The following is a 27,808-nucleotide window of genomic DNA, read 5'->3' as shown; positions in this document are numbered from 1 at the left end:
TTATGAGAGTTCTTGGTCAGTAGCTCTGTTTTTAATAAATGCTTCCTATAAAGTAATTCCTTCATATCAGCTACTTTAATGGTTAATAGCTGTCTCTTATCTTGGAAGCATTTGCTATTTTCCATACTGTTTATACATATTCTCAGTCACATTCTATGAAATAAAGAGAGATGAATGTTTTCTTCCTCTTCCCTTGCTTTTCTTTCCACAGTTATTTAGAAGTCCAGTTCATATATTGTGTCCTACTTTGATAAGAAAGAAATACTATTGATATTTTTTATTTCAGTTTGATAAAAAGCATGTTTGTTTTCGTTCATAGATTTAAAGCCCCAAAATGGACCAGTACCGTAAATAAAACATGCAATCTCATTTTAAAAATTTATTACAAGGAATTTTGTTTATGATTTCATGTTCTCCAGTAATAATTAATTGGAGGTCTTCACTGGTCCCCACAGACTAACTATCATTCAAAATGCAGTAAAGGATGATCAACACACAGCAGCACATCTTCAGCAGTGAAAGTAACCATATGTATTTTTGCTACCAGTTTAACATAATTTAAAAACAAGACATTTTTCAGCGTGTTTTGCAAACACTGCCAAGAAAATAGCTAATCTACCAGTTTTTAAGAATTTGAAATATTTTGTTTTAAATTTAATCATTACTAGATAGTTGAATGATAATGCTTTACAATTTTATAGTGACTTTCAAAGGAGCCACTAAAAAAAAAAACTTTAAAGTTCTGATTAACACTAATTATTCATTAAAAATAATGAAAATGATTCACCTTCTTATTCTGTGGGTGCTTGATAATATTTGAAGTAAGAATACAATACAAACAAAACTAGCAGAGCAACAGTTCCTCCACTGTATGCAAATAAATTCAGCAAATATACTGTGTCACCACATATTTTCATCTCTTACATCAGCTTCCAACATTTTAGGGCAAGTTTGGACTTGGTAGCACATCCTAATCAAATACTAATGGTCCCCTAGTGCAAGGAGACTGCGTTACCTCCTCTTCAGCAGGAATATTCCTGTATGAAGAAGATTATGGATCTTATGAAAATTCGGAAGTATAATATACATGAAAGACTACATTGTACTCACAAATCAGAACTCCTTTTGACCATCCCATATATTCGATGTACTTACTATTAATAATTTGAACGATCCTACAGAAAAATATAACACTTAGTATTCTGATCCTCTCCCCTCAGAAGTGAACAATTCTTTGATTGAAAGAACACTTTAACAAAACTGTATGTTTAGCTTTTGATTCCATTGCTTATCTCCTTTTTAAGCAAATTCTTGAACTGAACAGTTAATATAATTCTGTATACAATTTATACATGTCAAATTATGTCTTTGCAGTGTTGCCTAAAACTTATTTTGGAAATTTTAATTTCTCCTACTACAGAAGTTTCCATGTTCTTCTCCTTCATTACTTTTTCGAATTTTTCCTCATTTGGTTCTTATGTTGAGGCAAATGAACCAGTCACACCATGCCTGGTGCACATGTATCACCAAGGATATTTTGGAATGATAAAATGCTGAGTATTATTCTCTTATTCACTGATAAAGCTTAAGTCTGTTTGCATTTTGAGAAGTTCAACCTCTTAGATGTACTGACACCATTAAGAAAAGAAAAACAAATTCTTTTAATCACTTATAATTTCATTGCTTTCATAGATGTTCATTCTAACTGTTGAGGAAGAAAAAAGCTTAGTTTGGAAGGCATCTCTGGACCACACAGGTTGCTCAGGGCCATGTACAATCACGTTTTGAGTACCTCCAAGGACTGAGACTTTGCATCTCTGGATAACCTGTGCAAATGTTTGGTCAGTTAAAAAGATAAAGTACTTATATTAAAGTTGAATTTCCTGTATTTCAGGAAAGAGGAACAAAGGAATGATCACATTTTTTTTTTCTCCTTTACCTCTGATGAAGAACATTTACTGTGCACTGGTCCCTAATGCTGTATCCTGAATCCTGAGTAGCATTATTCTTCTCCCAGTCTCATTCTATTCATAATGACAAAGGGACTGGAATAATAAAGGACAGCCCACTGAAGGGAAAGATCAGATCTGAGACCACCTCAGGAATCTAAATGTACACAAGTCCACAGGAACTGATGAGATGCATCTGAGGGTCCTGACAGGACTGGCAGATGAAGTTGCTAAGCCACTCCCCATCACTTGAGAAGTGAAAGGGAAAATATAACCCCATTTTCAGAAAGGGTGAAAAGGAAGATCCAGGGAACTACAGGCCAGCCAGTCTCTGAAAAACCCTGTATTTGTCAAGATCATGAAGCATATCCTTTTTCTGGTAACTATGTTAAGACAGAGGGAACAAAGAAGCGACTGGTGACAGTCAGTATGGTTTCACTAAGAGCAAATTGTGCCTGATAAATCTGGTGGCCTGTGATGGAGTTACTGCATTAGTGGATAACGGAAGAAAAATTAGCATAATCTACTTGGACTTGTGCAAAACACTTGACAATGTTCCACACAACATCCTCATCTCCAAATTGAAGAGACATGGATTTGACAGATGGAGAGTGAATAAGGAACTGGCTGTATGATCGCATTCAAAGAGTTGCAGTCAATGGCTTGAAAATCAAGTGGAGACCAGTGACAAGTGGTGTCCCTCAGGGGTCAGTACTGGGACCAGTACTGCTTAATGTCTCTGCTGGTGACATGAACAGTGGTATTTAGTGCACCCTCAGCAAGTTTTTGTGGTGCTATCAACATGCTGGAGGGGAGGAATGATATCCAGATGATCCTTGGCAGGCTCAAAAGTTGGGCCTGTGAGGACCTCATGAAGTTCAAGGAGGCCAAGTACTAGGTCCTGCACCTGGGTCAGGGCAATCCCAAGCACAGACACAACCTGGATGATGAGTGAATAGAAAGCAGCCCTGCAAAGAAGGAGCTGAGGGTACTGGTGAATGAAAAGTTGTACATGAGTCTGAAGTATCCTGGGCTGCAACAAGAGAAGTATGGCCGAAAAGTCAACGGAGGCGATATTCTCCTTCTCTCTTGTGAGACGCCACCTGGAGAACTGCATTCAGCTCTGGGCTCCCCACATAATAAAAACTTGGACCTACTTGAGTGGGTCCAGAGAAAGGCCACAAAGATGATTAGAAGCCTGGAGCACCTCCCCTGTGAAAACAGGCTGAGAGAGTTGGAGTTGTGCAGCTTGGAGAAGAGAAGGCCATCTTTGCAAGATCCTTAATTAGATCACCAAACAGAGCTCTCACTATTGAGCTTTTAATGACCAACTTGTGGAGCAAACTCCTACAATGAATTCATGTTAACCACAGTTTTAAACACATGGGACTTACTTAACCAAGATTAACTTTCCTCAGAAGTGCCAACATTAAAAAATACTTGCTTTCTTAATGAAACAGTTCATGAATCTATTCCTAGTTTATTCCTGCTTATTAAGGATTCTTTTAAACAAACAATCCAAAGAAGCTTCTGTTTTTGTTTGGCTTAATTCAGCAATATACATAACTCTGGAGGCTTTGAAGGGTGGGTGCTATTCCTTGATTTCAGTAAGACATCTACTCAGGTCAGTATTAGTGAATTTAGTCCATGTACAGAAAGGTAAATTCTTTGCAAATCCTTGAATGTGCATTTGCCTGGATCTCATCTGAGAGCATCAAGTTCCATTCATTCCTTACCCTTTGCTTACTAAGAAAAAGATGCAGTATAGTATGTTCTTATAGCTGAGGGCCATTAGATGACAATGCTTTTCGTGTAGATCTTGTGTAGTGTGAATTTGAGAAGTGGGTTTGTGAATGAAAAACTGACAACTTTGTAAGCCAAGCCTAACATTCTTAAACTTATTAATCCTTGTTAGCATCAAACCTTTTTTTAACCAAGTTTCTAAACCAAGATTCTCATTAAACAGAAGCTGAAAACTGAGTCATTGACAAATTTATAATTTATTACAGTAAAATTAAATATTTGCTACATTATGTAACTTACTAGTTAATGTAGGGATTATCTTAAAAGATATACAACAGTTGATTTTTACCACACATATGCATTTAGAAATTAAACCAAATCCTGTAAAACTTAAGTATAGTCTGTGTGGAGTATATCAACTCTGCACAGCAATAGATTTTGCTCATTAATGACTAATTACACTCCATTTTAAGAACTCGCATAATTTAATTATTTAAGAATCTTGCAATACATTCACTACAAAGCAGTGATATTCGTAATTCCAATTTTGCATTACCTTTGAAGTATATGCAGTTTAAAAAAAAAGATATTACAGTGAAATAAATGAAAATATGTTGCTAAGAAGTCTCTACTCACTCCAATTTTGCCTCTAAACCTCCCTTCCCCCAATCCAAAAGACATTTTTCCTCATTAATTTTATTTAGCCTTTCTGCTGCCTGCAGATATATAGTGAATGTCCAGTGAGAAGCTATGAGATTATAGACATACATAGTCTGTTTACTCACTGGGAACTGAAAGAACACTTTATAAGGTGCATCTCATAAATGCATGTAAGACTGTGAAAAACAAATTTCTCATTTCAATTTTGCTGTTCAAATTTAAGCTGTAAGCTGGCTTCATTAGTTCCATTCACCTTTTTAAATTTTCTGATCTTTGTTTTCTTTTCTTTGTTTGTTTGCTTTTTAAACTTGAAATGGAGATGCAGAAACTCTGTCTTCCATGTTTTTAGGAATCTTACCTAGTAAACGGTATAATGTTAGAATATCTAGCAGGCTGCCTGAAGACCTCTGTAGACTATTTTGGGGTCAGAAAGATGCCATATTATTCTGGAACATCAAAAGTGAAAAAAGCACTGTTCCAGTGACTGACAATGTGGCTAGCATTTTATACAATATTAATCTAAAAAGTATACACAGAGAAGCAGCCATTCACTTACATTTCAGAATGTTAACCACATAATTGTACTTTCATACACAACAGGAGGGATTCCTGAGGGCATCTTTCCATTTAAAAGAATTTCAATGGATTTAGATGCTTCTGCTTACTCCCTAATGGAAGTCATGCAGGTCACAAAATCATAAAATAAAATTTGGTACTTAAAGTTTAGAGAGAGGTCCACACACCGCAGAGACGTTTAGCTATGTATATTTCTCAATTCAATTGATATTTTTACCAACAATGCCACTGAGATCTATATACTTTTAACCTAAACACCCATTTGTATGATCTTTTTGCATCTGAGATGCCTTTGCTCTTATCTTCAGAGTTCCTCCCTGTTACTATCAAATGACAAATATGAAAAGCTCTTCACATTCCTTATCATTTTTACCTGCCTTGCTAGAATGGTATTTTCCTGTGCTGGAAAAGAGAACATGTGTCCAGACACAAGAGCAAAAGACAGATCTATACTGATTTTCTTGTTCTGCAATCTTTCCCAAAGCAGAATTACCACTGATGTACAGAATCATTTGACCACTCACACCTTTGGCCAAATATGTCAGCAGTGGCAATGAACATGTAGTATCTTGTAGAACGTGCAGTCAAAACTTGTTTTCATTTAAATGTCAAAACAAAATAACTGTATACTGAATGGGAGACTGAGATTAATATATTTTGGATAATCTTCAAGTGATGATGGCCATAAATTTATCTAGAAATCAAACTACAGTAAGTAAAACTGACCTTTGTAAAAAAGATCCGTCAGTCCTGCTTTTCCACATACGCCTCTGCTTGCACCTTATTCCCAAATTCAACAAAGTACTAGCTGCCTCCTGAGTCCTTTTCCTAATAAGCCTTCATTGTTTTTAAATAACCCTACTCTAAAATAATCACATCTAGTATAGTTAACTACTGTTGTTTTGTTGTTTCAAGTTGTAAGTATATCTGTTGAATACCTTTAAAAAAAATACTTATTGCGCTGTGCAGATATATTCAGCTTTTCTGCCAATCCCTTTCTATCAAATCCTTTTACAGTTCTTTGTTGTTAAACTAAATATAGTGCTACATTGTCTGTCCTTATACATATTACTGCTGGATAAAGCCCTTAGTTCCCTAGACTAAATCTGAGCCGCTCTCTGCCCTGGTTTCTCAATGCTATCTCATTGCAACAGCTCACACTGAAAGCATGCTATTCCCACACCCACCAATACAGCTCTTGGGATAAGAACTGCACCACTGATACAGTTTATATTCTTTTCCATAGTTTCCCACCAGCATGTTGCTAACAATTTCCTGGGCTTTATCAAAAAAAAAAAAAAAGGGAAAAAAGGGGAAAAAAGCCTTTGAAAAGTGGAAACAAAGAATCAGACTCCATTGTTGATCTACTTTCACTGCCATAATCTGTGTTTTCCATCATCCTACTTGTAGAGACTACAAACATCATTTAATACAGATACTCCAATCAATAATTTGTTTGGACAGTTATTGTTTGGTATCTCTAATCTTTCATCCTAGTATATGTGGGTTTCAAATCATCTTTTTTGTTTGCTTTCAGCAGCCTGAATTGAGTTGAACCCCATCCCCCCACCTCCCCAAAAAACCCTTTTCCTTTGCCTGTCAGCATGAAAAACAACTGAGTCATTTTCAAACTTTGGACTTGATTCATGCAAGCAAAACATACAGATCACATGAGTTAGCTACGGAAATTACTCAGAAACAAAGTGTGGAGCATGCCACTTTGATTAAGTGTACAACTGGGATTCCTTACTTCTCAGCATGAGGCTTTTCCCCTGAGTAAAGCTAAGGACTTTTCAACCACATAAGAAAAATGCTGGTAAATGGAAAGCAAAAAAGAACAAAACAACAACAACAACAAACAAAAACAGAGGACAAAAAAATGATGATCATAGGTCTACTGCAGAAAATGATCTTTAAAAAAATAAAAATAAATAAAAATAGGAGGTCCACTCATTCACTCTTTTTTTTTTTTTTTTTCAATTAAGAAAAGACCCCCAATTAAAAGTAAGCTCACTCCAGGGAATATTTTGTGGTTCAGTTAACCTTTACAAACCTTAATTTATTTTATTATTCAATGCATTGGATGTACTTAGAACCAAAGTTATATAAAGCAATAATAACATGCACACTAGTCATTTAGGGAACATTGACCATTCTTACAAAAAAAAAGTTGTAGGTAATACGTTTAAGACTAGGGACTCTTTAGTTCTGTTCCTAAGACTGACAGTGGCATGCTGTGTAAACACAGCAAAGCAATTTAACCTCCCCCCATGCCTACATTTTGACATCTATAAGCCATCCAGTAACACATAACAACAACTTATTTATACATGTCTTATGAAGACCATTTAATAATCTTATGTTATTGTTATTTTAAAATTTTGAACCAAACATATTAAATGCTAGATTTTTCAAACAGTAATGGAATTTGCGAATATAGGAATTCTAATACAATTAATGCTCTTTACTTCCTTTGGCAATTTGGACAAATTTTCCTCAGGAAATGGTTTGATAGAGACAGAACAAATAAAAACTGTCTTTCTTATGAGCTAGTTTTGTCATAATTTTTGTGTAGTTTTCCACTCAAATATAGAGGTGTGGTCTACTAACTTGAACATAGGAATAACATACAAACCATGGATCGTTCACAACTTCTTAAACTATGTGCTGATTAGCATCAATGCTATTTAGCAGTCATTGAAGTTAGGGAGTCAAATTAGTTCTTTCTATTCAGAGGTATGAAACAACCAGGGGAAGATGCTTAAGCTTTCACTGCCATCTCATTAGTTTTGTCTTCTCTCCTTGATATTATTCAGATTTTTAAGGAAAGCCATTAAAATACATCAGGAGGTCAAATGGAAATATTGTCTAAAGAGAATGGGAGATAGGTTGAAAGGGGATAAGATAGGAAATAAAGTCTCGGTAGCTCTTAAACTATTACAAGCTAAAAGTTCAAGAAAGACAAGATGGAATAGAAATGACTCAAATGGTTATCTCTGTTTTCCATTGACTGTTTTTACCATACACAACAAAGAATGATAAAAGAAAGTTTGTTTGCCATGTTCCAGGCTGGTATAGAAGTATTGCAACAGTGATGTAGTTACAAAGCTCCATCAAATTTTAAAATCCTGCAAACTTTGGCAGAATATCTCACTTGAAAGCTTGGAAAATTATCAAACATTTCAAAATTTGTATTTCCACATATCCATAAAGTTAGATCGATTCTGAAAAGTACCCAGCATTTGCCACCACAGTCTTGAAGTGTTGTCCTTAATGTTCTTTCTCTGAATATTACAGCCTATTTTACTGATATATTTTTAGAAACTTAAGCTGACTAGGCCAGAGAAGCTTAGTCCATGTAAATAATAATCCATGCTCAGTATCACTTTGATAAAATTTAGTCTCAGTTCAGATTTGGCAATGCTTTTACTTATTAACTGCTTATATTTCTCTGTCGGAAATCTTATCAGGAAAGTGTAAAAAATATTATGTATTCACATAAAGTATGGCATTACTATACCTGTAATATAAAGCTGAATAAAAACATATTGTGTAGGAAAGCTGAGAAAAAAGAAAAATTTTGAAAACCCCAGCTCAACTCCATATTTGTGCTTTGTGTTTGTATGTAACCACTCACAAGCTGAGAATGAAATGATTCATTTGTCTTTGAATCTCAAAGTATTTTCTTTGTCAATTTTTATCTCTTAATCATTTAAACCATGCAAAATGTAATATTAGATTTTTCATCTAAATATGCGACTCGTAACATTACTTAATCACAAACCATACATAACTAAGCATAAAATATTTCTCCATAGCTAAGCTTGTCAGCTGTTGAATGTACTGACACAAAACTGTACATGCTAGGGCATGTGAGGAAAAGCAAAATGACATATTTGGCAGGTCACAGAATGGGTATGCTTGTATGTGTGCTAAACCATATGGTCAAGCACGATAGTGTGCATGTGTGTGTGCACATATGTGAGTTAAACCAAGTGACAAGGGAGGACTCATGGTGTAAGGCTACTGAAGAACAAACAGGCTTTGCTCAGTGTGCATCCTACTGAGATATCCGTCAGAGCAGCAGAGCACTGCCACTTGGGTCTTTCTACTAGGCCTTACGTGTCACATGTTCTTAACTAGCCCTTGCACACAGTACCTGCAGATACACAGGAATCAACAGGTTTTTCAGGCAATGTATGTGAGATTGATGCTAAAAGGAGGATGGCCAGAGCACAGACAACTGAGTCTCATGCTAAAATCATGGAATCTGGTATGCCTGTGTGTCAGCTCACTTCTCTAAAAATGTTACCCACACATTTCTGTGTCATCTTCCAATACTTTCAGCTCTATCCATGAAACTAACTTCAGTTTCTGTGCCTCCTCTGATGCTGCACACTTTCTGTTTGATAGGATTTTTATGTAAAATCCATCTCTTCAGTACTGCTTAAGGATTCTTCCCCAACTCAAAACAACATTCAGCCTGAATGTACTTTTCATTAATTCCGACCATCACATGTGCTAAATGAAGCTTCCTCTTTTCACAGAAAATTACTTTCCTTCCAGCAACACAGAAAATAATAACAGAAAAGGCACTGTTTTAGATGAAGCTTGTAACAAACTTTTCTATAAGCTTAACCTAAGCAAGATGCAATTTGAAGAATAGCAAAGACTTGCTCATTACTAAAAAAATATTTTTAATATTCAAGTGAACATGAATAATGAGAAACAAGCAAATCACACAGTAATTGATGCTGCTAAAAACACTGTGCCATACTTGACAATTATGTTATACATAATAATAAAAAAAATAAAAATCAGATTAAAAAATATTGAGTATTTCAAATTAGAAAATTGAACACTAGATTGGGCATATAATGTAAACATATTTAAAATATAGGTGAAGCTTAATGTAAAGAAATACAACTGAATGCCAAGTTCAGCTCTTGCAATCAAAAATGCTGAATAATAAAACGTGCATTAAAGTTCCTGTGGCAAAGGTGACAAGTGGCAAGACTATAGTTTTACAGCTGGTCCTCTATCAGCAAGCATATTCCAGAAATTATAGCAGCATGCCTCCCAGTTTCCATTTTTTTTTATGTGAAGTTGATACCCTTTGTCAGCCCTGAAATTGGTATAACACATTCCCTGAAACTCCGGGCAAAGACCCCTGCCACTTGTGTACTCATTGTACCTATATATTCACGAGTAGATATATCATCCTCACAGAATCTATTCTTAATTACAGAGAAGAGGTATGGCTTAAGGCAGCAATCTGTGATTGCCTGGATTTCATAGAAATCTGATATGCAAAAGGACATTGCTAAAGTTGCCAGGATGGGCAACTCAGAGAGGAAGAAGAAGACATAACCAGAACTCAATTAATACTTAATTGACTCATCTCATTGCAACATCTGAAGCTGTATAGGAAGAATAGTGCTAATAGGTAAAGCTGTATATTATTGAACTAAAATCATTTCTGAAATAAAGCTCACTTATTTGATGACATCCTTAGGCCACTTTTGTACAAAACTGCGGCATAAAATATGCCTTTATAGAAAAAGGGAGAGTAAGAACAGAAAGTGTAGGGTTGTTCAGCTTTTATATGTTGGTATTCCTCTTGTCACTACAGTTACAAATGACATGTGGGTTTCACTAGTGATTGAGGAGACGTATCATCAACCCAAGGACAGTCTTTTAGGTAAGTTCAGAATGCCTCAAGTTGTTCACCAACAGAGCTCAGAAGTATTTGGAAAGACATTTCTTCTCTACCTCTAGAAAATGAATGTGGTATATACTATATATAATAGTCACTGCACAAAGTCCAAAAAGTTCAGTTCAGACTCAAGAAGAAAATGACTGAATTTTTTTTTTTTTTTTTTTTTTTTGCAATTCTCTAACTCATTACATGAATATTTGAGTGACTGCATGGATGCTTCATGAATTGCAAGTGATCAAAATGAACTCATCTGGTCTGACATTTTTGCCATCCTTACATTGCACCAGCGTTATCCAGAAAGACCTAATGGCAGGAACGGAGATGCTTAGCCCCTGATCACAGAGGTGGAATCGTTGTTCACAGTCCTATCTAGTGTATTTCAAACTTCTAGCGACTTCCTGCAACTAGCTGGCTCGGTTTCAGTAGAAAGACACCAGCCATTGCATTTATAGCAACTGAAATGGATGGAATGAGTACAGCCTTTTGAAGATACACTACGTCCTCAGCTCAAAGCCATAGCTATTCACTTTGATGCTTCACAAGTCTCCTTAACCAGTTGCCCTCATCTTTTATTCCCTCCCTGTTTATTTCATTTTCAGGGAATTCCTATGTCTTAGACTACAGCAGTAGAAGGCAATTGAAAATGGGAGTGGTATTAGTTCATTTTATGAAGAGATTTTTCTCACCACTGAAGGAGTGGGAATGGCTAAAATACTATCATACTAGGTTTATGGTAAATAATTATACATTAATTTATAGTGTTCTTAATCCAAAGAAGAGTTACAAGATTGAAAATGACAGCCTATGTTTCATTAATCTTAAGCATTCCGTGCTTAAAAAGGCAAATTTAAAACAACACTTTTTTGAGCTGAATACTTTAACAGACTCCAAGAAGATAAAAGATTAGCAAGGTGAAAACTATTTATGTCGAGTTGCAAAAGCTGTAGTAGGTTATGCAATTCCGTACACAGGAGGAATTTAAAAATTAAAAGACATTGGTATTTGTTACTGTCATAATGCTGTTGAACTATCCAGCATTTAAATTAATAATTTAAATGTTTGCCTAATGAACTGGACTTGATTACATTAGGGCATTCTCAATTAATTCTGACAGATCATCTCCTGAATTAGAATACAGAACCAAAATGGTTTATGGATTTCTGGTCAAATTGTTTACTGTGTGAATACATCTTCAACAATTTAAAATAGCCCTGTTCTAAAGCAAAACTTCTTTAGAAGCAATGACTGATAAACATAGGAAAAAAAAGAAAAAAAAGAGAAACCACAGAAAATTCCCCTCTTTACCATCACGTGAGCTGGAAACTGGTAAGAAAAGTAAGTGGCAATAAGAAATGACAAGTAGTGGAAGAGACATGCTACCTCTGGCAGTTATTAAAATCGAGTTAAGAGGGTAGAATAAAGTGATATATAAACCTTTATAAAATCATACAGGAAGTAATTGGAAGCTAGGAAAAATAAAAAGGAATAAACTATAAACCTCTGTGATATTACCAAGCAATCACTATTAGTTTTGTTTAAAACCAATAACATAGTACGACCAACTGAACCTCAGAACTGTATCTACATCTTTATTAGTTTATTTGGCTAGTTCAATCTGAGAAGACCAATCTACTTACGTTAGTGTTACGAATGAACAAGCCAGAGACGCCATGGTAGCTAGGAGGGTTAGCTAGCATTGATTTTTAGGAAAAATATTTTTAAAATGATTCTCCAAATATTTTAGATTCAGGAAGGGTAGTAGGACATATTTATGCAAAATTAAATGACACATAGAGAAAATAACTGCATTAAGAGATGTCAACTGCATCACTACTTTTAACAGTGCCTTTTTTTTGTGCTTACATTTTTCTTGTGCATATATTTTTCAGAGCGAATAGCATCCTTATACTTCTGCTAAATGTTCAGAAACTTATGCTACTGCTCACATTAAGCAAAAAAGTTGGTTATTAAAAGGAAAAAGATCACATCACAATCTTAGTCTGTATGAACTTTTAGGAGAAAGGGAAAAATGGTATTAATATTGAGCCACAGCTGTCTTTCCACTACCAGACAAGCAGCCATGAATTTGCATACGTATCTAAAAACTGAGATTGCGTAGGGAGGTGGGGAAGTGTGCTGGAGAACTTTCTGTTCAAGAACATGCCACCTCCTACTCGCATTTTTTGTATCATTCATCATTCCCAGATCTAAGCTAGTTGTGGGTTTGCAAAAAGAAAGCTTTTCTCATCATTATTAATTTTTCTAGGTATTTTCATGTGCAGATTTCTATGTCCTTGACAAAGAATTCAGTCAGAGCACTTCTTTGTCAATAGCACGCTGTTAATCTGGATAACTATCACTCAGGCTCTGCTAAACTAGTCATGGCTATTCACACATTTCACTACTTGGAGGCATACTTATGTCCATTTCATGGAGATAGTTTAGGCCAAATTCGGCTCTGATTAAGTTCTGTCTCACCAGGTGACCTAACACATGGTGCCTTATCTCTGGCAGATCAAGAAAGCACAGCAGAGAGGCACTGAGAGAAGTATTTGGGTATTCAAAATTTCACAGAGATTCCTACACATGTCAAAGCAGAAGAATTTCAAAGCATAAAAGGTGCAAAACATTTGTGACTTGCATGAGACCAGTTCAGAACTTTTAGCCTCTAGGCACTCCCTTACCATTAGCGGGATGTTCTCAGACTTTAACTCTTTATGTTCATTTGTTTGTGCATGGGCAAATTAAGTCATACCTTAACGTCAAGTCCAGTCTGGAGCAGATGTTCTGCTAATGTTCATTGACTCTGCAAGCACGATTCACGTGTCCTGAAGAGCTTTTATCTGCAGTCATCTGTGAAAACAGAGAGGTGTAGACTTGTTAGCAATAAAGAGAATCAAAATTACTTTCCCTAATTTAATTTATTTACATCAATCTATTAAAAACATAATAAATTATGACATTTTTCTTGAAAGAACAAAACCACATCATTTTAGAGAATACTGATTTTTTTTCATCTACTATTCTTGTATTTTTTTATATTTCAATATCATACATATTCAATATTTCAATATGACATATATTCTTGGACTTGCAGCCCAATTCAGTACCAGGGTATTTTTGGAACTTCTCCTAATGACCTAAGACTGGAATTTTTTAATTCTGATTTGTTTTTACTTATTCAAAATGAGAAAAAAAAAGCAAAACCATAGGGAGCAGTGCTTCACTTAGTGGTTTTGTTTTTGGATTGTTTTTTAAGTCAAGAGCTATTCGTGAATGAAAAAAAATGTAGTTGACATTGGGTGCTGTACATTGTCTTTTAATTTTCCCCTTAAGTAACTTAAAAAAAAAAAATTGAAGGTGTGACATTTTCTGTAGAAGAATGAGGTACTCCTAGATACTTAAAATTAGTAACTTTCAGATTTTAAAAATCACTAAAATTTATTCACAGCAAGAACATTCATTTAAAGAGTTATAATGAAGAAACATTGATGGTGAAACCATAAGAATAAAAACTATATTTCACTGATAGGTAACCTCGTACTTATAGGAAAAAGAAGAAAATCAAGTTTAATTGGACAACAAGAATTAAAAGTTTCTAACTGTCTAAAAAAAGCCATAAACAGTAACATACGAAATGGAAAATCCAGATAATTTTATGGAGAACTTTGATATGCTTTGTTCAGCATAACTGGAAATTTATCACAGAGATGTTTACCATTCGGTTTGCAAGAGAACAATGCAATATTTGTTGCATCATACCCAGCAAAAAGAGTATCAATGAATAAGACACCCACACACAGCCATTAATGTATGATTTCAACCTTAAATTAGTGCAATTTCATTGAGAACACTCAATTTATCAACATAAAACTAGATTAATGCGGAAGTAAATCGAGAAAGATTTCAGCCACATTTTAATAGGTTCAATGATTTCCACTTCTTTAAATATAAAATGAGCATTTTTAAATGAAAGCAATGTTACTTTTCAGGTTCAGCTTTAGAGTCTTTCCTTCAACAGAATAAAGTATGCCTATTGCTTGCAAGTGGTTAACTTTATTTCTTGAATATGTTCCACAATTTCCCTTCTTATTTTGAAATTAGTTTTATGAAAAAGTTACTCTTACTTTTAATTGTATAGGTAAATAGTTGATGAGTAACTACCATTATGAGATTACAATAATCTCATTACTACTGAGTCAATGGCAAAACTCAAATTGACTTTAAATAAGTCAGTATTTTGCTTGGGTTTCTGCTGATTTGCTGCTATCTATTTGTAAAGTATATAAAGTATTAATTCAGAGATAATTAACATTAAATATAGATATTTTATTTACTTTGATGTTTTCTTACTACTTACTTATGTGAATTCTTCAGAGAGTTTTGCCACAAAATCATAAACAAAAAAGTGTTGTACAGTGTCACTGGGAATTTAACTTTGGCTAGTCCCAAAGTCAAAGACCAGCAGTGTGCATGACCAGGCTTTTCACAACACCATGTGCTAAACAGCTTCCAGCTACCCACTTTAAAATGTTGGAGATTAAAACAGGAAACAAAACAAAACAAGAGCTTTTAATACTGTCATTTCAAAGTATTTGAGGTGTGAGCTAGTGGATGCCTTGCACTTCTAAAAGTCTCAGTCTCTGCATTAAGAACTTAAAGCACACAGTCAAAGGCTGGTGAAATTTTGAGAATAATCAAGTGCTGATTGAGCCCTTTCTATAGAAACCAACCAAGCTAGGTTTCCAGATAAAAAAGAATCAACAATAAACTAAGCGTTGAATGTTCTTTGATGGATTTTTTCATCCAGCTTCACACTCTGTATACAGTTAGGTGCCCATGTTTCAGGTGAGCAAGAAGCACAAAACTGGAACTCTGTTGTAATCTCCCAGAATTAACCTACCAAATGCACTGCCGCCATGGTGCCTAAACTCCCTTCTATCCCACTGTTTTCCAGTTTCATCAACTACAGTGCTATTTGCAAAAGCCAACTCACAATTAAAAATTAATACAAACAATTTCAAAAAAAAAAATACAGGTAAAACTGAAATGTCTGTTTTCATCTTCTACTTGTAAACTGATATTCCTCTAGTTTATAAAGTCATCCTACAGAACCAAAATTTCTCCTTAGTTTATGCCTTCAGTTCATTTTTTTTGTGTGTGTGAACTTCCCTTCATATTTAGTTAGAGAAATGTACTGTACTTGTATCTTCATTGGACTTGATTATGATTTTAATTCATTTTCATAGCACTTCACAAAAGCTTCCTTTTAGTCATGACAATTTAGAAATTCTGCTTAACAGTTCCTTTCTGTTTGGTATATGTGTAACTCAAAAGCAACAAACTCTTGGCCATTTTTAAAGCTTATCTTAAACATATGATGGCATTGAAACTGTGTATTGTTGTATATTCTCCACTACCCACTGCCACCTACTGCAGAATTAGGAGCAATGCAAATAGACCTACTTTCAAGAAGTTGAAGTTGAATTGTAAATATAAACTGAAATGCTTAGTGCATAATCTATGCAGATATATGCAGCCATATATATGCATTATGGACTTTTTTAGACCTGATCTGAGTAGAATAACGAATAGTTAAGCAGTGTTAGCTTAAATGTTAAAGCTAAATTTTTCTCTGAACAGGTGGCACTTTTTACCGTACATAATTAGTTGTACTACTTCTAAAACATTTGTAGAAATTATAAGGTTTTGTTTTATGTTTATTTTTCAATTAAAAAAACCTTTGAAGCCGTCACCCTTTCTGTGCTTCTTTAGAGTTTAATGCATTTGATCTCTAAAACGCAATTGCAAATTTGAAACTACCCCAGCTGAGATAGAAGGCTTTGTATGGCTGCTCAGCCATGTCTTTTCATCAGCTGAACTACTTTCTAGGAATTAATGTCAAATAGTGCAGGTTACTTTAGCCCTGTATACATGTAATTTTAGGTTTATTTTATATACTCCAAGAAAATAAAACCAAATTTGCTGGGACTTAGACAGCAATTTAAAATGCAGTCTTAGTTTGTCAATATTCCAACTTTAAGCTTTCTGAACTAAGCAATGAAATTAGCATATTTGTCTATGGTAATAATGCAAGCTTATTTCTCTTGTAAAAATTTGTCAAGAAAAAAATGATTTAAATTGTAAATTTAAATGTTGTGGCAAAATGGATCTCCCTAGCCTTCAAAGCTACAAGCTGTTATTATACCCAATCTTTTTTTTACTCTTCAAAAACACAACAAATTATTTCATTTCCAAGTCACTATTTTTCTGTAAGAGGTGTATTCTTCCAGATAAAAGGATGCAAAATATTCCTTTTCTGTTTCTGGGCTCCATGTTGGATACATTGCAATTTTGACTTTCTGTAAATGGTTTTGGTTTTAAGTGCTTCTGCAGCACAGGAATTTTAAAGGAGATTTTATCTTGCATATTTAAGAAAATGATATATCCTACTGCTCAGACATAACACTAGTACAGTAATTGTCAATCACATAAAGACTACATGCATTAAAGCTGTTTCTTGTATTTAATGACTAGAAGACTACATCACCAGTATCTCAGGTAAGAAATAGCCATAGATCAATGCCTCTGACTACAAATTTTTTTAAAAACACTATTTAATACAAAAGATAATTTGTTTCCTTACCTAATATACTAGGTCTTTCAACAATGCTTGAAGGGATGAAAAATGGTATGTTATAAATACTACTAAGTGTTCATCAATTTATGTTTTTTATGGCTATAGACATCTACAGGTTAAAAACTAAATAATCAAAACATTTCCTGTATTAGAGTTTTTAAAACCAAATCTGTGGCTTGCAGATTCCTCTTGGTTTGTTTTTGTGTGGACAGGAGAAAAAGGAACGGAATTATTTGCATGGTAGCATGGGTCTACAGCTTAAACTATCACAGCTCTGAGTATTTTGCAAGTATACAATTTGTACTAAAGAGGTTGTTTTAATCATACATTTTTCTTCTATTTAACAAAGCAGAACTAGCAAAGACTGTTTAGTACATTTGAGCAATGTTAAGAGTACACTAACTTGGAATAAAAAAGAACACATGCGTTAAAGCTTAGTCCCATTGAGCTCAATGAAAAATTTCCTCAGCATCAAAGAAATCAGGATTTGGCCTTTATATCAACATTCACCCTTGTACCTTAGCTTTCCTTCTGGACTTAGGTCTGCCACATGCTTGTGGTAACAGTACATGTCTTTGTTCTCAATGTACCAGAAAATTGTAAGGCTCTTCCATGAAAGCTGGATTATTTTTTGTTAATAGATACAATACATAAAGACTATTTTGATGCATTACTAATTTACTACATTTTTTCACAATTCTGCAGGTGAAGCAACATACAAAGATCAATTATGTATCTAAATTCAAAAAAATAAATGAACAGCATTTACAGCTTCATGCATTAGCCATCAGGAGGAATGATGAGTTCCTTCTCTTTCTGGTGCATATCAATGGTAAAGGGTTACACATTCTATATAGTCACTGTTAGGGTTGCTTGCTATTCTACTGTCCTTTTTGTGAAATGTGACTATAATGGCCAGACCTCTTTCTCTTTACAGTCTTCCTGATCCTTCAGACATGTGCCCAAACCCAGAAGCCAAGACTTGGCCTGTCCTGGAGACTTTTGCCTCTTCCCACTCTCCTAATAAGTATTTAAATCCATCTATTTATTTTATACAGTGTTACCATAGCTAAATGACTCCCAAGATAAAACAAGACAGCTGGGATGAGGACTGTTTTTGTGCTGGAGGGCAAATAGGGTAGGATTCATACCCATAACCTGAGAATGGAAATATTTAAAATATATTACACATTTCTGAGGATCAAAGAAGCCTTTTTGGCATCTTACCTTCAGTAAAAGATGACAAGCAATTTTTCTTGTCCCAGTTGTTGTCACTGACTAAGCCATTTTATTCACTCTCAGTGGCCAGTCAGTGATTGTGAAGAATAACTAGGGAAACTCACAAAACACCTTAACAAGTGTGGATCAAGGACTCTTCCTCCCTTTCTTTTTAAATTTGCCCTGGTATCATGATTATTCACTTGCTCCTGGCAATAACTGGCAATAAGATTTAGTCACGTTTCTCCATTCAAAGTACATCTACTTTCTATGACATACATTTCTGCCAAGTTTGGCTACTTAGTTTATCTACTTCTTCAAACAAATTTCATTCTGAAAAAAAGAAAGAAGAATAGTATATTGCCTCAAATGCTGAATGAATTTTTATGAGTTGTTTTAAAATAAAATCTGAATCTGCGTTTTAATGCTTTTTAATCATCTATGGATAGAAACAGAAAAAAAAAGCAGAGAAAAAAGTCTTTTTGTATAGCACTTTAATTTAGATTCAAATAAAATAAATTTTGAATTTACAGTAACGACAAGTCTGCAAAAGTGTTTGTAACTGTCGCAGAGTTGTTTGAGGATCAAGATAATTATAGTATACAGGATAACAGAAAATATAATATGCTGGCATCCTATGTCTATTCAGCTAATCTTCATCCCTTGACAGATGTTCAAGCACAGTACTTTCATAAACTGACTTAATAGGTATAAACATCATGATAAAGAACTCAAAGTATATAGAAGACTATTTAAATCATATTCCTTGCAAAATAATTTTAAAAATATTGTAGGTCTCAAATATTTGTGGATTACGCTCCTAGAAGTCTTTAACTAAGTTAAAGATCCAAGTGTAAATGGAGCAAAATAAAACCTTTTATGAAACAAACCAATAGACTACAGTGTTATCTCTAATAATAGAATAACAATGAGTTTCATCGTCTTTACTCTTTGATCCTTGCTTCCAAAGGCTTTGGCATTCAGGCTGAATTTACCTCCTACATCATTCTGAGGATTCAATTTTGTATACAGTCTCACAGGTCTGGGAATGAATTTGCTCCTGTACAAGGCCAGGGTGTAGAAAAGCAACACTGTTATTTGGGGGGCATGTACTTCACAGAACAGCAATTGCTATTCCAGCTGATACTCTAGCATGGAATTCCTAGGAATGGGAAACCAGGCAATAGTTAATGCCTTGCTTGTCTCCCAAACTTGTCTTGAGTACCTGTCTAGCTGAGACTTATACAGAAAGCTGCCCTGCTCTACAGAGGTGTACACTGTCTTACGTGACATTTGATGAGCAACAGAGAAACTGAGTTCAGGTGAAATTGTTTGGAAAACTTATTTTGGGGTTGAGTTCTCACCAGCTCCTGTAAACCTTTGACAAAGGCAAACAATAGTTTTATCAAAACTCTGTGTTGGGTGCTGGTTTTTTTGTTGTTGTTGTTGTTGTTGTTGTTGTTGTTGCTAGTTTTACTGTAAATAATAAAACATTCTATAGAACAGCTACACTTCTATCAAAAATGTGTTTGTACTAGAAGTTCTATTTTTGAAGGTTTTTTCTTAATGCAAAATGTTCTATTGATCCTAGTTAGTAACTTCAAATATCTTATGCATTCTCTCTGTTATTTTTTCCTCTCTCTGCAGGCAAAGGTTACCAGCGACACATTATTTAAAGAGTTTTTATTATTAAAGATGTTTTTATATGTAGTTTAATAAGCCAAATGGTATTTTAAAAGCATAAACTCTGTTCCTTGTTGACACATGCTTGCATATGAAATGCAGAGGTAAGAAACAAAACAGGACTGATTACCACTTTCCTATGTTTCACTGTTTTTAAGATTGACTGTAGCATAGCTGTACCATTACATATACGTTCATACCTTCTAATGTCTGTTGAAATTTCTCTCTGAGTTTCTACAGGCCCATGTAAGCATTCTGATAATGGGAGATCACATTTCTTGTTGGAATACCTCAACTACAGACATAGTAATAGGATAACTGAAATCAGCAGATAGCCAACTTGATTTCAAAAAAAGCAAAACGGGCACAGTATTTCACACTCATGTCCAGGCCATATCATACTTTACAGCATTTTTCTTATAAGTCAGTTTCCTATAAATAATCCTCTCGATGAACTGTGAAACTTGCAATATTATGTTTCCTTGTTCCAACTTTGTGCATAATCCTAGCCTAACCTGCGTATGATTTCTTTTTCTCTCTCTACTCTGAAGATATCAGCATCCACTTATGAAGACTCATCTAAAAAATCTTAAAAGCATCATCCTCACAGGCTTGATCAAGTTCATACACAATTCTAAAAGCCACGCATGTAAGCAGTCTGTAATAGTGGCATTGCCAAAATTTGTCCTCTACTACTGACAGCACCCTAGCAAGGATAATTCCATTGCTCAAAACTAACAGGTTTAGATGAAGAACCACTGAATGACTTATATACCTATCTCCTATTAATTTAATTGGAAAAGAAACATCAGAATAGTTTAAGATCTAAATACCTTTGGAAATCTGCAGTCAGGTTTCGGAACTGAAACAGAACCTCTTGGTTTAGACTGCAGTAACCTTCTACGCAACAAGCATAGGGAAAATTTCAAGAACAATTCTGAGTCTAGGGCAAGAATTAATAAATCTTAGTTACAGCCTGGTTATTTTTCTATGATACAAGGAAGAATTTCTCAGCAGAACATTTGTTCCCACTGCTTATTATTTGCCTTCTTCAATGAGAACAGGAAGTTTTCCACGTAGTGACTTCATAGGAGAAAAATAACTATTATTGTTATAAATCTGTGAAAACTGTTACAAATGTTTTTTTGTACATTTAAAGAAACAGTTCAGCGTCAATGCAGTTGAAATTCAGATACAGAACAGAGACGAGACTAGAAAGAGGGCAATCAATTTGATCATAAAAGGTAATTAAAGGCTATCAAATACTGAAAAATACAAAGCTAATCACAAAACTTCCATCTCTGCCACGCTGTTGTGGAATTGATATGAATATCTTTTTACATTTACTTGGTGTAATTAACTGCAAAAGAACCTTAAAATTATATACTGGAGATCTGCTCACTGTAAAGATAATTCTGCTTAACAGTCTAGATTAATATGTATACATATATATTCGGTACAATACTTTTGTTTATCAAATAAAACCATTGACTACAGCAATACTGAAAGATGTATTTTGTGATTATCTAGCAACAATTTATTCTCACTAACATCTCTCCACAAGTAAATATTTAGTTGAATGTAGCTGTTTGGGAAAAAAAAGAAATAATAAGATCCTTTAAGAAGGAATCTAACGGAATCTAACGGATCCTTTAAGAAGAAATCTAACAATTCTTGGATCTGCTTTTCATTCTTCAATGAACAGAAACACAAACATGCACAGAAGTTCATCTTTCACTTCTAGGTCTTCTGCTTCCCCTACAATCCACAATTCCAGTCACCTGTTCACCAAGTACTACATATATATATATATAGTACTAGATAGGTGGTTCAAAAAGTACTAGATAGGTCTAGGAATTCAGAATAACTCTGCCCCTCCATGCGAGCATCCTGGTGGGGCACGTACTGTTGCAGTACATCAATGTGTGTGCTTTGCTGAGACCAGCGCTTGATATGATGCGTTTCTGATCTGGGATGTTCTAATCAGATGATAATCTTTTAACATATGTGAGACTATTTCCCCTAGCTAAAGAAGGATAAATCTAGATTTAGCTATTTATCATGGCCAGCTCCTAAAGGAGCTGTCTGTAGAATGAGTAAGAACAGCAAAGAAAACTGTGGTTGTTCTAGCCTTGCCTTTGGATGTGTGTTTCCTAAAAGACAAACCTGGGAGATATGGCAAGATTTTAAAAAGTTGTTCTTCTCAGATGAAAGTGTTACAGAACTGAAACCAACCAACTCATGACTTGTAATCATCCTGGAATATAAATGTGTGGCTGCTGGTGGGCAGTACTATGTAGTTCAAAATTCAAGAATACAGTAGGATAGAGTTGACATTGAAGTAAATGTTTTGTGACAACTAAAATCTACAATACTAATGAAATGCATGTATTGTTGCAACTTACTGAAATAAACACATTAAATCTGAAAGCTTAAACAGTTTCTAATAAAACACATTATCAGGTAGTCTAGCAAAAATCTATGAGCATCATCACAAGGATACTATGCATTTAGTTTGCCAATTGATCTTTTTCTGGAGAAAGGTTCAAGCAAGCAAGAACAACTCGAGGGCAAAACGAGTATGGGGAGTGAAGAGAGAACAGTCGTAGTACGTAAAGTGTTTGAACAGATTTGCAGTGCAAAGGTACAAATCTCTTGGTACCTTTGCAAAGGATTTGTTTCCACATTTCAACCTTCTAGCATGCATATCAGGAGAATCTAAGAAGCCAGCCATCAGTATGAGGTTCAGAAGTAATTACTGGTCAAGAATCAGTGGCAACTCTAACAGCTGTCAGTTGATTAAAGACAAAATTAAAACTCTTTACAGAGGCTCTGCAACAGTTCTTTTCATACATTTCATACAATGTTTAAGCCCTTAACAGTGTGCCTATATTTCTCTAAAGCCAAATCTTACCACAGCTGTGACTTTTATAGGGCAAACCTCACACTTCCAAAAAGATATTATATTCTATCAAACTAGCATAAGAACCAACTAGAAATACTACATAAGTAGTAACATGCACTGAAGCACATTCCAGATACTGATTGTCAGAATACGTACAGAAGACATTCTAATTTACAGACTCTTTTGTAAAAGATTTAGGAATCAACCACACATGGTAACAGCAAGGTATAGAGGTACTTTATTAGTCTGGGGATAAAACCATGCATTTGTAACTGATGGACACAAGAACATTCTGCTGAAAACTATATATATTAAAGTTTCATGTGCATGAAGCCTGAAAAAGTGGGATAGAGCACTGCATTAATGTTATAGATTAACTTGACAAGACAGCTGATCCCATTGTGCTCACATTAAGCGAATATGAGTTCACTGAATGTTAACACAGAGAAGGAATTATTTTCTGTAGAGATTGCTCAGATAATTTCTGCTTAAACTGCTTAAAAGAAAAAGTAATCTTCCAAAATTATATAAAAGTTATATTTCCAATCGTCTTTAATTTTTTCTGGCATTAAGATAAGATTAATTGGTATTAGAAGCCTGATTTTATAGGTATTTTAGTGGCAATCAATACCACTGCACAGCTAGAAAGACAAAAGCTGAAAAAAAGAACAGACAATTATCACAGGCGAGACAGACTAAATGACAACTCCTAGGGCATCTGGGTATGAGGGTTTGTTTAAGAACCAATAGGATGAGAGCTTTTACCCTACTTAATTATTTCATACACACACACACACAGGATTTGTTTCCTGCCCTAGCCTTGCAGTTCCTAGGACTCAAGTTCTCTCCCCAGCTGGGAGATCCCCTCTTGTCCAGGAAAGCTGGGCAAAAAGCCATGCTGTTCTGCGTTGGGCAGCCACAGAGTTAGTGGTGTTGGGTGAAAGTGGTCTGGATCCCTAGTCATGCTCCCCAGCATTCATCTCCACACATCTCTCTGATTTCCATGGTCTTCCCAGACTTCCAGCATCACTCTTCCAGCTGAGATCCTCACCTTTTATTCCAGACCACTTTTTCCTTTCAAGATCCTGAAAGGAATGGCACCAGCCCTTCTCTCTATAAATCTAAGCCCCTAGTTTTCCCAATCTAAAAAATCTGTCAGCAGAAGTAGAACATATGATTATCCTCCTTACGAGTGGTTCTGTCTCAAGTTGCTTTGTTAACTGGAGAATCTGGGATTTCAATTTCAGCCACTCACATGCCCAGTCACATCTACCGCATATTAGCATTCAATGTGTAACCTGTTTTGTTTTGTTTTTTTTAACCAACAATAATAACATGACTAAATAACCTAGTAAAAATTATCACAAATATTACCAGTAACAATATTTTAACAGCATATATATGGGAAAATTTCCCTTTCCTACAGCGTAATTACCTGGGTTTGCAATCAAATATTTTTTATAATCAAAAGACCTAAACTTAAAATTCATACAATTATGTTAATCATTTCTCATTATTTGCTTTTCATCATGAGAAAATAAAACATAAACCAGCCAAAAATATGCCAAAGAATAGCTAATTAAATTAGATAAGTCAAACAATAAAGAAATCTGACTTGCTTTTATTCTTAGCATCTTTCTTTTGGAACTACATGTGATAACTAGCAAGGTCACTGTCAGGAACAGGTTTTATGTAACAGCTTGTTGTTAATTCCCAAACTTACCCACAGAAATGCTTTCACAGCAGCAAATAAGTGAATTATTTCCTTTTGAATTATTGTCATTCCTTTTTGTCAGCTCCGCCAAATGTATGCTTATGCTTACTTTTTTCTAGTATACAATCCAATGAGATTACACGATTGTGCTAGGAATTAGCTGTTTTTGTGGTCACTATTCTTTTTTTAAGTAATGATAACACTTGATAGTTTCAGAACGCAACATGGAGGTCAAGTATCACAAACTTAAAAGCAACTCTTTTTTGAGAATTTAAAAACTGTAGAGAAGTTAGGTTTCAGCTTGAATCTGTTTACTGTTTTGTTAACTATGTTTGTGCTCATTTACTGGAGAAAGTATTTTAGAATCATAGAATCCTTAGAGTTGGAAGGGATCTCTGAAGGCCATGTAGTCCAACTCCCCAGCAGTGAACAAGGACACCACAACTAGACCATGCTGCCCAGGCCTTATGGAGCTTCACCTTGAAAGTCTCTAGGGATAGGGCATCAAACCACATCACTGGGCAGCCTGTTCGAGTGCCCCACCACCCTCACTGTAAAAGATTGTTTTCCTTATATCCAACCTAAATCTACCCTCTTTGAGCTTGAAACCATTTCCCCTTGTTCTGTCACCAGAGACCCTGATAAAGAGTCTGTCCCCTTCTTTCCTGTAGCTCCCCTTTAGATACTGAAAGGCCGCTATCAGGTCAGCTCGGAATCTTCTCCAGGCTGAAGAGCCCCAGCTCTCTCAGCCTGTCCTTGCAGGAGAGGTGTTCCATTCCATAGATCATTTCTGTGGTCCTCCTCTGGATGTGCTCCAACAGCTCTATGTCTCTCCTGTACTTCTCATACGTCTCCTTCACTTTCCATAAACTCAATATTAGGTTTTCCCTAAACTTCATTTGTGGTTATATTCAATAGTATATTCTGACAAATCGTGTACTCTAACAATGCAAAGTTATAATACAACTACATTTCATGGACTTTTTCAAGACTGCTCTGTGAGCTGTCTGCTACTTAGCGAACCAATATAATCACACTAGTAGGTCCCCAGGGCACCTGTTTTTACACAGGGAATGGACTAGCTCCAGAAGAGCCAATCCTATTGAAGTTCTTAGAGCCTAAACTATCAGTCAGCAATACTGAAAAGGAAAAATGAACATACTATGTTTGCCTTAAGTGCCTCATTTAGTGTATTATTTTACAGGCCAGCATAGTACATATCCTTGCTTTTGTCATTTTGTAACAATTTGAGCATTCATTCAATGTTTTGGATGTCATATTTGTTATCTTTTGTGACTGGACACTCCATGGAAAAGTCCAAGGAGTGGAGGAAAGCCAGTGTCTCTCTTATCTTCAAGAATAGCAAGGAGGAGGACCCAGGAAACTATAGGATGGTCAGCCTAACCTTGGCCACTGGGTACGTGATGGAGCAGCTAATCCTGGAGATTATCTTTAGGCACATAAAGGAAAAAATACCATCAGCAGTAGTCATTGTGGATTCACCAAAAGAAAGTCATGCCCAACTAGCTTGATAGCTATGATGAAATGACTGGCCTCTTTGAGTAGGGGAGAGTAATTAATATTGTTTACCTAGATTTCAGTAAGGCTTTTGACTATCTCCCATTAGATCCTCATCAAGAAATTGTTGATGTATGGGCTAAATGAGTAGAAAGGAGGGTTTAAAACTAGCTGAACTGCCATGTCCAGGGAGTGATAAACAGTGGCCCGAGTTTACTTGAAGGTCTGTAACCAACGGAGTACGTCAGGGTCAATACCAAGCCCAGTCTTATCCACCATCTTTTTTAGTGATCTGTATGATCATTAAAGGCAGAGCACCATCGTCACTCAGCAAGTTTGCTGAGGGTACAAAAATGCGAGGAGTGGTTAATCTACCAGAGAGTCATTCTGCCATCCAGAGGGACCTTGACAGGCTGGAGAAATGGGCTGACAATAACCTCATACAGTCCAGCAAGGGAAAACGCAACCCGTGGAGGAACAACCCCAGGCACAAGTACATGCTGGGGGGCAAACCAGCTGAAAAGCAGCTCTGCAGAAAAAGACCTGGGGGTCCTGGTGGGCAACAAGTTGAACATGAGCTAGAAATATGCCCTTGCAGGAAAGAAGACTAATGGTATCCTGGGCTGCATTAGGAGGAATACTATCAGCTGTTCAAGGGAGTTGATCCATTCAGAACTGCTGAGGTCACATCCATGGTAATATGTTCAGTTCTGGGTTCCCTAGTACAAGAAAGACATGGGGCTACTGAAGAGAGTCTAATGAAGAGCCATGGAGTTATTTAAGGGACTGGAACATTTCTCATATGCAGAGAGGCTGGTACTGAGCAAACTAAAGAAAGCTCAGGGAGAAATCTTATCAATACAATCCTGAAGAAAGGGAGCAAAGAAAGTGTAGTCAGTCTCTTTACAGTAGTGCTCAGTAAAAAGAAAAGAGGCAATAGGCACAAACTTAAACATAGAAGGGTCCACTTGAACAGCAGGAAAAACTTTTACATTGTGAAGGTGACAGAGCACTGGCACGTGCCCAGAAAGGTAGCAGAGTCTCCCTCTTTGAAGATATTCAAAAGCCACCTGGACATGGTCCTAGGCAACCTGCTCCAGGTGGCCCTGCTTGAGTAGGGGGCTGAACCAAGTAACCTCCAGGAGTCCCTTCCAATCTCAATTGTTCTGTGATTCTGTGAACATGTGTGAAAATAAATGAAAACTAACATTGTCATTCTCTTAGATATATGTAGTGAACATTAAAATCATAGAAATTCAAAGATGTTTAAGCCATTATAGAGGAAATTCTATGCAAGGTACAATTCAGAACTTTAATTTGGAAGCAAAGACAATATGCTGGCCTGAGGCCAACAACATTTCATTTCTGACCCTCAGCAACACATTTACAGGTATTACATTGGATAAAACATCTTATAATTTAATGTCTCCTTGCTGCTTCTCACAGGCAAGATATAGACAACAATTCTCTGTGTCAGAGGGCA

General features: G+C 35.5%; 1 long non-coding RNA gene across 5 annotated transcripts in view; it reads right to left on the bottom strand.

The window, feature by feature from the left end:
• Positions 1-27,808, bottom strand: part of LOC110401034 — a 363,261-nt gene that overhangs the window by 115,917 nt on the left and 219,536 nt on the right. For all 5 annotated transcript variants that reach the window (XR_002440210.1, XR_002440212.1, XR_002440214.1 and 2 more), the window contains exon 4: positions 13,403-13,500. This is a non-coding gene — a long non-coding RNA (uncharacterized LOC110401034). The remainder of the gene's footprint in view (positions 1-13,402; positions 13,501-27,808) is intronic.

The sequence above is a fragment of the Numida meleagris genome, chromosome 6 (assembly GCF_002078875.1).
Source record: "Numida meleagris isolate 19003 breed g44 Domestic line chromosome 6, NumMel1.0, whole genome shotgun sequence".
Taxonomy (NCBI): Eukaryota; Metazoa; Chordata; class Aves; order Galliformes; family Numididae; genus Numida; species Numida meleagris.
This window is presented reverse-complemented; position numbering and strand designations above follow the sequence as displayed.